This window comes from Lynx canadensis, chromosome C1 (assembly GCF_007474595.2).
Source record: "Lynx canadensis isolate LIC74 chromosome C1, mLynCan4.pri.v2, whole genome shotgun sequence".
Classification (NCBI taxonomy): domain Eukaryota; kingdom Metazoa; phylum Chordata; class Mammalia; order Carnivora; family Felidae; genus Lynx; species Lynx canadensis.
The window spans coordinates 215,674,818-215,687,327 of NC_044310.1; the positions used below are offsets into that span (position 1 = coordinate 215,674,818).

The window sequence follows — 12,510 nt, forward strand, 5'->3', positions numbered from 1 at the left end:
CCCGGCCTAGCAGCCGCCTGGGCTAAACCCCGCCCCCACGGCCTCGGGGGAGCGGGGGGACCCGCTGGTCCACACCCCGCCCCTGCCTCTGGCCCCCCCCCGGCCCCATGATCGGCCACGCCCCCTCCGCTCTTGCCCCGCCTCCGTCCGATAGGCCTGCGGAGGCCTGCTCCCTGCTCCCCCTCCCTGTCCCCCTTTCTCCCTCACTCCCGGTCTCCCAAGTAGCCTCGGCTCAGGCACCGCCCTGCCCCCAGGCCCCGCCCCGGCGCGGAGACCACCCCTCCCCTCCGAGCCCGGGTCCCCGCCTCGCGCGCCCCGCCCCCGCTCCCGCCCCCGCCCTCGCGGCCCCGCCCCGGCGCGGGGACCACCCTCCGCCCGCGGAGGCGCGGGCCGAGCGCTCGGGGCACTCTCGGCGGTCCCGGCCGTTCGCCGCCGCCGCGCGGAGATTCGCGCGGAGATTCCGCGGAGCCGCGCGCGTCCCCGGCCGGGCTGAGCTCCCAGACCGCGACGAGAGCCGCAGGAGCCCGCGGGGACGCAGTGCGAGCCAGGTAAGCTGGCGGCAGCCCGGCCGTCCCCTGCGGGCCGCTCCCGCCCCGCGCCCGGCCTCGCTCCCGCGGCGCCTGCCGGGGCTCGGCGGGCTCGCACCCTCGTGGGCGCCGATCGCTCGCCCGTCGCCTGAGTTCGGAGCTCCGGCTGCCTGGGCACGGCCGGCGCCGGGAGGCTTCGGGAAGACTCGCGCCCCTGGTCGCCTCCTGGGCTCCCGAGTCACCCCGGCGCAGGCGGCCGGGCCGGGGTTCCAGGCGCCGAGCCGCTGTCGGAGCCCCCCTCTCCTGGCCCTGGCGCCTCCCAGGCAGGCCCTGCGGGGTGGCCCGGCTCGGTGACCGCACGCGTCCCCGGGGCGCCCCCTCGCGCGGCCCTGGGGAGGAGAGGGGCCGCGCGGTCCCGGGTTAAACTTGTTGGTGACAATGCATATTTCAACTTCGGAGATCCCTCGTTTTAGGATGGAAATGAAAATCCCGGGTTCTGGCCCGGCTGTCCGGTGAGCGAGCAGCCGCGAGCTGATAGCGCGGGCGGCCGGCGGGTGGGGACGGCCGGGAGAGAGGCACGTTGTTCTCCCAAGTGATGTTTCCCGGGAAGCCGGCTCCGCGCTGCGGATTGGTGGTGCCCGGGAGTGCGGGCGGCTCCTGGCCCGCGGCCGCTCCTGCAGCCGGGGGACCAGGCCGGCGCTGGCCCTTCCCCGGGGTGCCGGGCGGCGCGCGGGCGGCGGGCCCTCTACGTGCCGAGAGGCCGGGGAAGTCTCCCGGCCAGTGAGATTCAAGAAGGGGACGTTGGGCTGGATTTTATTCGTACTGATTCTTGGCAAGTTAATGCAGCAGATTTGCACTGTGTCCTCCATCAGTAATAAGTTCGTGTAACTTTTGATCACAAAAGCAGTATATGCTTTGGGTAGAAAACGTAATAAAGAGAAAAACAGTAAAACAGAAACCATCTGTGATCGCACTCTTCCTACCTGCCTTCAATGTTTACATTCTTGGGGTCACAGGCTTGCCGATTTAATGAGTAAGTTACCACTGGAGCCTCTCCTGCCTAAATCAAAGTAATCGCTTTATGCGACTCTACCCTTCCGCACCCTTCCAAGTGTGATGGTCTCTGAACACCAAAGTTTGGGTTTATTGGCCTGGCTCCCTTCTCAGCTGGCCACGGGTTCCCTTCCTGCAGGCCTGAGGTGGAGAGAGAGGGCGCAGTCCGCTTAGAACACTGGGTAAGACTTGATTGGCCTGGTGCCTCTCCACCTTCCCCTGTGGTTTTGGTTCCTTGCCTTGTAATAATGAAGGTAATGATTCTCAATCTGCTTCTCAGGCCACCATAAAAATTAATGGGTGGTTTGCAAAGCGTTTTGACATTCTTGGATGGACAGCGGCTGTACTTTAAGGGGCTAGGGAGCGTTTTGCTGTTCCACGTTGCTGTCGTCATCAAATAAAAACAGTCTACCTCCCACCTGGCCGCCCTGACCAGGAAACAGTCTCTACTGATGTCCGGTGGAGCCTGGAGAACGTTCCTGGCTCCCTGCTCAGTGCATTCTGTCCAACAGGTCGGGGAGGGGGCGGGGGCTTGGAAGGAGACAGCACCCCCCCCAATCCGCCTCCTCGCTCTGCTTTCCGCCTGTGGGCGGTTGTGGGGAGGGTGAGGGGAGACTGACATTAAGTGGGCCCCCCGTTGCACAGGCCCCCGTGCCTGTCCATCTGTGGAATGCCAAGGCCACGCTGATCCCAGAAGGAACAGTTAGTTCTGGGAGGACTCAGAAAGTGAACAAACCTGGCTTCCTAGGGATTTGTCTTACAGCTCGCTTGTTTACTAAACGAACAATGAGCAGCTCAGATCTGCGGTGCCGGAGAAGCTTCTGTGAGCTTTAGTTTTTTTCCTGTTGTTCCAAGACGCAGGCCCCACACTTTGTGGCCTTTGAAAACAATTACTAGGGACTCGGACCTGGTGTGCGAAGCCCGCGTGGGGAGCGGTGCACGCACGTTGCCTTTTGTTCCCCCGGCAGAGAAACCACGGTGGCAGAGCCTCTCTGTAGGCCGGTCTGCAGGGCGCCTGTTTGTCATTTGATAGTTTCGTGTGTTTATTGTTGCTACCACCAGCACTTTGATCTGCCCAAGGTCTAGCTGATCGCAGCCCAGACACAGGGGGATTTCCAGAAGGACCCAGAATGAGGGCTGGACAAATTGCAGCTAAGTGTCCTTAACTGGGCCGTCTGCCAATTAGTGTTGTGCTCTTAATTTTCTCGGTGGAGGGAGGAAGAGGCAGTCTTCCTGAATTTTCTCCCTTGCTGTTGTTTGCTAACTTGATTTCTGGTTACCCAGCAGCCTGGAATTACTTTCCTGCGGCTGCTGGTGCAGACTTCTTTCTTATTCTAATGGGTTCTGGTCCGTCGATAAGGTATGCTAATGTGAATGGGGTTTACGCCCTTGGGTCCTGGGAGGCCGCTCCCACATTTAAATCTTCAGATCGCAGCCAGTTCCTTGTGGGAGGAGGCCCCCTGGCCTCCCTCAGCTTCTTAGGGGAAGCCCTTGACCCAAACAAGGTTAAGAATCCCTGAGTTCGACCCTTGCCGACCTCATGCCGGGCTCCACGCAAATGTCTGTGGCTCCCTGTTTAGGGCATCAGCCTTGTTTTGACTGAGTAGAAGCTGCTGTTGTAGCGAGCGGGCCTTGGGCCAGCCACGTGGGTTTTCCTTAGGTCTGTTATTTTCAAATTCAACACCTGAACCGGGCAGTGCTGTGACTTTTCTTCTGAGAACTGGAGTCAGGCCCCCGGGATATTTTCGAAGGCCCTGGAGATGCACACTGGGGCATCTTTGCCCCGAGGTCACTGCCTGACAACCCAGTTACTGGGAAAAGGGTCACCCAGCAGCTGCCTAGACATCACCCAGAGTGCTCTGGCTGGCTTTGCTCCTGGCCCAGAGGGGAGCCCGGGGTCTTTCAGTGTTTACACTCAGCTCCCAGGACTCTGCGCCTCCGGCCTCCCCAGCTATTGGCACAATAGAAGCCCCACCTTCTGCCTTCACCCTCCGCGGGAGGGACAGAAAAATAATTCACCGAGTCCCCGAACACCCAGGGCACAGTCCCGTGACTTATTCAGGATCTCTCAGGAAGCCTGAGCCTGTTTCTCAGTGGGCCCTGGGGCATCCGTGTGTTACGTAACAGCACCTGGTGCCATCTGGCCGCACGTCTTAAGGGAGAGGATGTCAGTATTCGGCCTTTCGAAGGCAAGAGAATGCAGAAGGTATTTTAGAAATAAAGGGGTGTGTTTCAGGGAGGGAAGGGTGATCCCCACCTGGGGCATCACGGCCCCCCATCCGCCAGGTGACCCAGTGCCCGCCCGAACCAAACGCTCACTAAGCGAGTAAGATTTCAGGAAGTAGAGAGGTGGTCTGGGTTCACCTAATTGAAGTTGAAATTTGGGGCGGTTTGGGGGCAAGAAGGGCTTACGAAGCATCGGGCCTGGAGTGCACGCTTAAAAATCCCTCCAGACACCGCGAGGGGTTCCATTTTACAAGGAAGCTACGAGAATTTAAGCAGCTCTCACAACACAGTGGTCCAAAAAGTGCTTGAGCTGAGAAATCAGCCTCTATCTGCCTGAGCCCAGAGCTCGTGATCGCATCTCCCAGTGTGCTAAAATGAAAGATATTCATACCTTTGGGTCACATGAAGCCACGCACAGGAAAATAGCAGAGTACCTGCCTCCCTTGCACAATTCTAAAAAAGCTTGCACTCTGAAGGTGAGACATCTCTAAAACCCGTAAAAATCTCTGCAGCCTAAATGGAAGGCAGGCGGTTGGCACCTTTATTCCCCAGGGTTGGGGGGGGGGGGAGCGAGCTGTGTCCCGCCCTGTCCGCAGGGTCAAGGTTGATTTCTTTGGGAGACTGAGGTTTTGAAGTTGGGGTAACTCGGACAGGAGCCACCGTGAAGTCTGTTCTGGTACCAGGAAGCGAGGGTATTCCGGGCAGATGAGGTCACTAGAACAAGGTAAAGATTATGGGAAGTCTGTTAAGTCAATGTAAGATAAGGATTCCGCCTTCCGCGTCGTAATCAAATAAATGACATGCCCCGCGATTATGCTTATCTGCTCATTAAAAGCTTGTCTCTGGAGAAACTCTCTGCTGGTTCCTGTTAGCCCCACTCCTCTGAACGACTTGAGAAGAAAACTTCCCGTGGAAGGCTTCTGTGGTTCCAGAATTCCTGGTATTCATTTCTCCTCTCTCTGTCTTCCTCTTTCCCCCGGTCTGTGGGACTGAGGCAGGAAACCCTGTCCCATTTTTAGGAACACGCAAGCCTGCTCGGGTCCCCGGGCCTGGAGGGAACAGAGGTGTCCTTTGCCGGCCCTCCCGGGCCTGTGCTCCACTGAAAACCCCACTCTCCGAGGAAAGGAACAAAGAGCCTTTCTTGGCGGCACCTGCCGGTTAGGGTGCTGTCGTTGTAAACACCCCCTCTGGCACCAGCTGCGGCCCTAAATGTCGCACAACCTGTGGGAGCCAGTGGGAGCCGGCTGCAGCCCGCCTTCCGTTGCACTGAGCCTCCGCAGCCCGACCCCCTTTCCGAGTGGGGGAACCCGTGACCCAGTCGCCCGGCTTCTGCCCGGACCGCGTGTGCCCGGCAGCTGGGCCGGGAGAGGACGTGGATGTCGCTGGTAGCCTGATTCGGCCAGCCTCAAAACGTACTGGATGTTGAAATCTCCTGGGAGATTTTGTAAAAATCCACCTTCGCCAGCCTGGTGCCCGGTGGAATCCAGATCTCTGAGGGTGGGGCCCAGACACGGGCAGTTTCTACAAACTCCCCGTGAGAATCCCCGTTCTACTCTAGTACTCAGGGCTCCACTCCGCCGAGGTGGGGGAATTTGTAGGAAGGACTGGAGATGTGGTTTGGGACCGGGTGGGGCAGACCCGGTATTTGAGGCCAGGGAAGGTTTTTAGGGCCAGGTTCTTGGAAAGGCAGGCAGAGGTCCCCGATCTTTCCAGTTGCCATTTGGAGACCTTACTCCGTTGGCCCTTTCCTTCCGTGGGTGGCGATCAGCATACTTCCTGGTGGTGCCTTGGTCTAGAACAGAGAAGGGTGTTCGTGGACAAAGGGATCGGGATCAAGCCAGGAGGCCTGTCCTTGGGGCGATCGCTTCTTGGGTGGGTTTTTGAAGAGCTGATTTTAAAGCAGAGTGCCGGAGTCGAGAGGAGCTTCCCAGGACCACCCAAGCGAAGAAAGGAGAAACTAAGGGCTTTGTGAGTCTGAGCTTGGTTACACGCATAATCTGATTATTTGGTCTCTATCATCATTAGCAGCCAAATTATTTTAAAACAGCGAGAGCTCCTTGGGAGACAGCAAGCACGTGGGAAGGGGGGGAGCGTCCTTGAACTTCTGAGCCAGGCTTGTTAGCAGGCTGTTAGCAGGAAGAGGGAAGCGAGGCCCCGGGATGCAGAATTGGAGGAGGCGTCCCTGGGGTTGTTCCCTTACAGGGTGATGAGACGAGGAGGACCGGGTTGAGAGGTGAGAGCGCGACTGGGGCCTGTTTCCTTAGGGTTGAGCCCATGAATGTGGAACAGCTCACTGGAGACTGAGTGTGAGCTGGGGCCCCTGGGAGCACGCTTCGGGTCACCCATGAAGATGGGGCAGGAAAGCCAAGGGGGAGGAGGAAAGAAGCTGCTGGAAGCGGGAGACCATGCAGGCTCTGTGTCCCACCGAGCCAGGCAGGAGAAGATGGGGTGTAGAGGAAGGGGGTTGAGAGCCTGACATAAACAGGGTGGTTGTGGGGTTGATCAGAGAAGCAACATCAGGAAGACAGGGGGCCCTGGGTTTGGCTTGTTAGACCCGTGTGATTGTGGTGGTTGGAAGCTTCTAGAAAAAAATCGAGAACACCGAGCGTGGACCACTGAGAAGAATGTTAGCGGTAAAATAAATAGGACTGTCGTTTGATGGTGTCGAGACCAGAGGGACCCAGGGCTGGGTCAGAGGGCCTGCGATGCTCCAGGGCAATGAGTGGGTGAGTGGCCCCAGGTCCCCTGAGGGAAGGAAGGAGATGGTTGTGGGTGGTTGTCATCGGGAAGAACAGGTTACAGAAGACTTCCCCAAATGCCTTTTCGCCCTGTGCTCATCTGGCTCGTTTTTTTGCTAGCCTTTGGGGGGTGCTGGCTGGGGGACTCCTGGGTGCAGGCCCCTTCTCGAGAATCCCTTCCTGGATCCCCAAGATGGGGAGCTGACCCTGCTCCCTGCATGTGTGTTGACCCGCTAGGCTGGACACTGCTCAGCACCGGTTACACTCGATCGCCACACCTTCCGTGCACAGACAGTGTGTCCCCTGAACCTGGGAACTGACAGGTGGAGAGAGGGGCTGACCAAGCTGAACACTCAAGGTGGTGACCTCCCGTATAACCATTTGGGGAGCACGTTAACATTCTCTTCTTAGACATCTTAACAGTTCAAAACGCACACTGGGTGGCGGAAGTAATTTCTGGCTTTTAAGAATTCTGGCCTGTGAATGGTAATCAGCTTACTCGGAAATGTCGAGTGGCACCTCTGTCACTCTGCCATTTTAACGTTTCATTCAGCGAGGCTCACCCCACCCTTTGCTTACCCATTTCCGCTACTGCCCCAAATTCAAATTGAAAGGATTTGAATTTTTAATAGGTTTTGAATACAAAGAAGTAAGTGGAATATGGTAACGCTGCACATGCGTTCGACTCTCTGTTTCTTATGACCCTGAGAATCGTGGCTTTGAGAAGTGGTATCACATATGTGTACGTGTCCTTTGGGTGAATGGAAAGTCAAGGCGCTGTGTTGAAATTTCACTGGAAACCGTCACTGGAGCTGATACAATAATACGTGTAAATAACTCACGTAAAGTGCCGGAATCGCTCAGTTGACGGCGCGGAGGTCCATGGTCACAGCCAACATGGTCGTCTGCTCTGATCTGGTCTCCCTTTTCCTCTCCGTCGCCCCCATCCCGAATACCCCTCGCGGAAGTTGGGCTATTTGTTTTTCCCCCTTTGTGGTTACAGAAATCAGTGTTCAAGACGTTTACAGGAGAAAAGCTCTGTCCCTCAGAGTCCTGGTGTCCTGGCGACACCTGTTGGATATTTTACCTTTGTAGTGCCGGATGAGAGGAAACCGCAGTGTCCCATTTTGTTCACGTTTCAGGCCCTCGTCAGAGGGTGCTGGCTCAGGGTGACGTCTCGGGAGATCGGACACTGGCTGTACGTCCAAAATGAATTTCTTCGAGTTCATGCGGCGCACGTGTTTTGCTCGTATTTTATTAGAACCATCTATGATTTCAGGACTGTTCACCTGGGGACAAGTGTATGCTGGTCACAGAGACGGTGCCTGAAGGACTTCTCTGCTCCGTAATCAGGGCTGCGGCGGATGCTGGCAGTCACAGGTGGTATAGTGACTGTGGGAAGAAAGGAAAAGGCCACCAGGAGTTCATTTTCTCCGGGTGCGAGCCTTGTCCTTTCCCTCACTTGTATTTTATTTGTAAATATCTTAAGAGCCCAAGAAATTCAGTTTCAGGTAATTTGACATTTAGATGCTCATCTCTCGGAACTGTAGTTACTGTTTGAAAGGGATACACACGCACACACGCACGCGCACACACTTGAAATACTACTATCCACCTTTTAACATGGAGATTTTTCTGTGGTTTCAAGTATTCATCGGGCTTTTCCTCCTTGTCAGGCACTGTGCCGAGTCTCCTATAAATGGCCTTTTCTTTTCAGTCAATTAGGAAACAGCCTGACTTGCACAAGCGAAAGTCACACGTGCTTCAAGGAAAATCTTCAAGGAAAATGAAGAATGAACCGACCAGCCACCTATCTTGTTCTTCCAGCCCTGTTCTTTGTACACAAGCTGCTGTCCGGGAACAGAAATAGGTGAAACTTAAGTTTTTCACAGACCGGAATCCGGGAAGTTCCTCTTTGCCGTGGTGTCTCCCATGACTCGGGGCACACCTGGGGTTTCTCAGTCCCATGCACCTGTCCGTGTCTGGAACTTGGGCTTTTCTGTTTACTTCTGATTTTGACACTGGACAACTTCGAGACCCGGCTTTCTTGTCTGGGAAAGGGTGGTGTAGTGCTTACTTCTGGGAGCTGGGAGATGTCGACGCGGAGGTGTGGATTTTACCGCATTAGCCCCGTACCTATCCTGGGAGGTTTTTGTGACCGTGGCCTCTTTTGAGTCCTGTGTGCACCGCAGGTTTTTCTTAAATACTGAGTAAATAGAGATTCTTTGGTGATGTTTCGCCATCTGAATTAAACCGGAGTGCAGGGCTTCGATATTTTTAGGTGTTCAGTCTGACCTTTGGCCCGCGTACAGGCGCAGACTGATGGCGTGATGTATTGGTAGATGTCTAAATAAGGATCACTTCCCCAATCCTTGCCCCATTCCTCAAATTTCTGGGAGCAGGAGGAAATGGGAGGGATACAGTCAGCAGGTTGTGCCCCAGGCTCAGACCTGGGCTGGATTGTGGCTCTGGCTGGTCTCACGTGCGGGGGGACCAGCAGCCGGTCCCTGGTGGCCGCTGAGCCTGCGTTTTAAAAGGCCTGACCTGCCCGGACTACCCTGGGGGCTGCGAGTGGGGGGACTGAGAAACGTGGTTTAATGCAAGTACTTTCTAGATGAACACATTTTTCTGGAGGAGTTTATTGTGATTGTTTCCTTCTTTTCTCTTAAAAAAAAAAAAAAAAAAGACCTCTCCCCCTGAGGTTTTTTAAATTAGTCAAGTAATCATATGTTCATCTTAGAAACATTACAAAACGTGGGGCGCCTGGGTGGCTCAGTTGGTTAAGCATTCAACTCTTGATTTCAGCTCAGGTCGTGATCTCAGCGTTTGTGAGTCTGAGCTCCTTGTCAGCCTGCTTGGGATTCTCTCTCTCCTCTCTCCACCCCTCCCCTGCTCGTGCGTGCTCCCTCCCTCCCTCTCTCTCTCTCTCTATCTCTCTCTCTCTCCCCTCTCAAAATCAATAAAAGTAAACTTAAAAAAATATATTATAAGATGCAAAAGGAGAAAAAAGTTCACATCACTGGAAGTCGGCCACTCACGATAACCACTCTGGTGTGGACAGGACATTTTTCTCAGGGTCTCTCTGACGTCTTCAGAGGTCAAGTCCAAGCCCTTGCAAACAGAGCAGCATGGTAGAGTGGGGACTTGTTCAGTGCGCACCTGGTGTGTAGCAAGTCCTTCTTATTTTTGAATGAACTCTGTGCTTTTGAAAAACTGCTTTTTACCTAAAATTGTTGCTGACGTATTTTCACATCAGCAAACACAGACTTGGACCCCCAAATGACCGTCAGATTTGTACGGGAGGTACCCTCTTTAACAAATCCTTATTCAGAGACCATTTCCAGCTCCTCTGAAATTATAAACAGTACTACAGTGAACATCTCCATACACACATCTTTCTTTCAGTACGTGTAAGTTTTTCCTTTGGATGAATTTTTTTACCACTATTGTGCTCAAATTCTCCAGAGGACTTCTAATTCTATTAACGGTTGGACGAATGTGTAATCGCTACTCAGAGAAACACCTCCAAAGGCAGTGACCTTGAGAAGAGTGTCTACATCCGATTCATGCAACCGGGTGAACTTTAAGACCAGCCTTAGACCTGCCGGTACCCCAAACCCTCATGCTCTGCATTGTGAGGTTTTGGGGCGGGCTTGGAAACGCACACCTGAATTTTAGGATGTGCGCTTACACGCGGGTTTCAAAAACATTAACATCTGGGGGGGAAGTGTGCGTCTGAGGACACAGGAGGAGTTTCTGTCGGAGGTCCTAGGGGCCCCCTCCGCCCTGGAAAGGAGTGACTGATGATTTCCTCGCCGGCTGCTTCAGGAACTGTCATTGCTAGGGGCCCCCCTGCCCCCAGGGCCATGTCATTCTGGGCACGGGGGTGATTTGTGGGGCGGTGTCTCTGATCAGCTGTGACGAGACGGACTGCGGTTGGATCTGGTGGGTCTGGCCCAGGGCAGCGCCCCAGACTTGGTTTTCAACTTCCAGGTTCATTAAGAGGAGAAAGTGCTTGCTGCCTTCCACGGACAGTGAGGCCGTCCTTTTGATTCCTAACCGCGGTCTGCTGTCACAGGACTTCTTCGTTCTGGCAAGAGAGGAAGACTACGTTCGGGGTGGAATGTGTTTTGGCCTGTGTCCTCAGCGTGGCTTTGCAACGGGGGCCTGGCTGCCTCCTCTTGGCACAGCCGCGGCCATGAGTCACTGTTCACCTATTGTAACATGAGGCAGCACTGTGGAGGCTGACGGGAAGGCCTGGGGACAGCTCCTTCGCTCTGGGTATTTGTTCTCGGTGGAGTTTGGGGGGCGGGGAGCCCCTAGACTGGGCCTGAGCGCTGAGCCTTTTGTAACTCTCGGGGCGCTGTCCCTGGCCCTGTTCCCCCGATTAGCTGTTGTTTGACTCAAAGTCCTTCATTCCCTCACTCACACTGACCCTGCTGTGTGCCAGGCAGGAGGCTGGAGAAACCACTGGAGGAGGCCTCTGTCTAGGGAAGTGGCCACCAGAGTACAGGAGGAGAGGTCAGGGTTCGTGAGGTTAGGGAAGCAGCCACCAGTGTACAGGAGACGAGGTTAGGGAAGTGGCCACCAGAGTACAGGAGGAGAGGTCAGGGCTCACGAGGTTAGGGAAGTGGCCACCAGTACAGGAGGAGAGGTCAGGGTTCACGAGCTGTGCTGGGGGTTCAGGACACTAGGTGAGAGACAAAGAACTGGGCAGGCGCCTGCAGGGGACTTGGGGGCGGGGGCAGTGGGTAGTTGGGTGAGTACAGGAAATCAAAGGAGGTGACTGCTTTCTGGGAGACCCTGGCGGGGGATGCCAGGGGCAGGTGGCTGGATGGAACAGTCCTTCTGGGCTTCATTCAGCTTTGAACTTCAGGCCCTGGAAAAACTTGATTAAACATGTGGGCGTGACTTGAAAGGGGTCTGACACCCTCCCCTCACCCCGGATCACCTCACAGCCCTCCTCTCCCCACCTGGGACTCCCGTGACCCTGCCGGGTGACCGGCCACTTCTCCCTCCCGACCTATTAGGAAAGTCTCCTACAATCATCCAACTAAATGACCACTCTGCGCGGGGTTGCATTACCTTTGTTAACAGGAATGACACAGGAAGCTAAGGCAGCTGTCAGATTAGTAAGAGAGCCACAGCATTTTTGTGTTCCAGAAAGGAAGAGGTATTGAGGAAGAAGGGGAGGTCTTTCAGCAGAAGCAACATCAGAGGGACCCTGTGACGGAGATCAGAGCACCTCTCCTGGGTCGCTTGTCTCCGACGTGTGCACCCAGGCCGTGGCGCACAGGGGCGTCAGGGTGAGCCCTGGCTTTCCTGGCCAGGCCCAACCCCCCAGGCCAGGCCATCCTTCCCCTCCTGACAGCCCCCTCCAGGGACCGCAGCAGCCTGAGCCGCTGAGAGGCCGTGGCTTTGCTGACCGTCCAGCGGATTTCTGTGTTTAACCCACGTTGACCTGGCTAATCCCGGTTCCGCTTGGGGGGAAACTTCAGTACAGCCTTCTGTCCCAGGAGGACAACCCGCCGTCCTCAACGTGCTCGGGGTAAAACCATTACTTTTTCAAGGTTAAAAGAACATGACTGAAAAGCTGGAACATGATGTCACAAACGCCGCTTTTTTGTCATTAGTGGAATTGTCAAGAAATTGGCTGCTGGCTAAATTGGGAGTCTGATTATTTTTCTGGGAAGGAGCCGGGTTATTTTGATGAGCAGGAAAAGGGAGAGAATGGCAGTGATCCCCTGGGGGGGTGGGCAGGGGGTGCGCAGAGGCTGGGAGTAACAGGTAAGGGAGGCAGGCAGGACACAATGCCGAATTATGGCTGAGCAGACGACTGGGACTCAGGCACTCGGGGGGGAAAAACCTGAGCGAGTGTGACTTCGAATACGTCAGGTGGTTTGTGGTTGTCCTTTGCCTTCGGGTTTTAGTGCCGGGAATTGCAAATAGGCAGTCGGGGCTGGAGG

General features: G+C 55.4%; 1 protein-coding gene across 1 annotated transcript in view; it reads left to right on the plus strand.

Annotated features, from left to right (window-relative positions):
• The first annotated feature begins 446 nt into the window (after nt 1-446).
• The window catches only part of SH3BP4 (SH3 domain binding protein 4), an 85,824-nt gene continuing 73,760 nt past the window's right edge, over nt 447-12,510 (plus strand). Inside the window, exon 1 of the mRNA XM_030326033.1 lies at nt 447-548. The gene's annotated coding sequence lies outside the window, so the exon portion shown is untranslated. The remainder of the gene's footprint in view (nt 549-12,510) is intronic.